The 1,078-nt window shown below is 42.9% G+C and overlaps 1 pseudogene; it reads left to right on the top strand.

Annotated features, from left to right (window-relative positions):
- The first annotated feature begins 434 nt into the window (after positions 1-434).
- Positions 435-553, top strand: LOC148507819 (5S ribosomal RNA; annotated as a pseudogene).
- The last annotated feature ends 525 nt before the right edge of the window (positions 554-1,078 follow it).

Genomic DNA, 1,078 nt, shown 5'->3' on the forward strand with positions numbered 1-1,078 from the left:
TTGGCCTCCCATGTTGGTGTTTTTTGAATCCTCCTGTGTCCTGAGAGTTCGTGTCTCCCTTGCTCTTGGTGAATCGGGTATTTCGACTGCCTGTTGATTGTCTCGTTTGTTCTGTGTCCTGGTGTGGATTATTATTATATGTCCTTTGTGTGGTGATCCAGCCCTGGTCAAAGGATAATCTGGCTAGTTCATCGTACATAACATCATCCTCAATCGCATAGATCGAGAAGAATGTATCGTCCGATTCATCTGAGGTGGAGTCCCTACTTTCTGTAATTAGTGTGTTTGTTCCTCTGGATGGTTGTACAGAGTGCTGACTATGTATATTCCTGGCAAGTTAAACCTGTATCCTTATATAGATACTGTGTATTGCATTTTTTCTGTCTATGTGTTTTTTTGGGTTTGCTCTCTCTCTTTGATCATTGTATAAATAAACCTACATCCATACCATACTGGATATGCCCAATCTCGTCTGATCTTGGAAGCTATACAGTATTGGGCCTGGTTAGTACTGGGACGGGAGACCACCTGAGAATACCAGGTACTGTAGGTCAATAAATACAGGAGGTTAATTGGGACAATGGTACACAACATTGCATTAGTTTATTAAATTATTAAGGGTTACTAGGGTAACAATCCTCACGCGCAATCAGCATAATATCTGTAAAATTGTGCAACTCTAGGAAATGTATTACCCTATTTGAATATTTTTGTCACATATTATACAGGTGTACCAATAATTGTATACACTACACCTGATATATTTATGAATTATATAATTGTATTCAGTGAGAATACAATTTTTTTTTGAACAATGGGGGAGATGTATGAAGTCCAGAAGCGGTATAAGCGCACGTCAGATGTGCTGATACCGCTTCTCCCCGATGTATGATCGGGGGTCTGGGCAGTAAATGACAGGGGCGCTATGCGCCCGTCATTATCAGCGCTGCAATCTACAAGATAGCAGCGCCGATAGCCTGGGCCATGAACGAACGGTCAGATAGCCTGTCCGTTCGGCCCGCTGTAGCTGTCGTTATTGACAGCTACAGCCTGCCGCTGCCCTGTCTCCACAGCAGGG

The sequence above is a fragment of the Taudactylus pleione genome, unplaced genomic scaffold (assembly GCF_031769625.1).
Source record: "Taudactylus pleione unplaced genomic scaffold, aTauple2 ptg000381l, whole genome shotgun sequence".
Classification (NCBI taxonomy): Eukaryota; Metazoa; Chordata; class Amphibia; order Anura; family Myobatrachidae; genus Taudactylus; species Taudactylus pleione.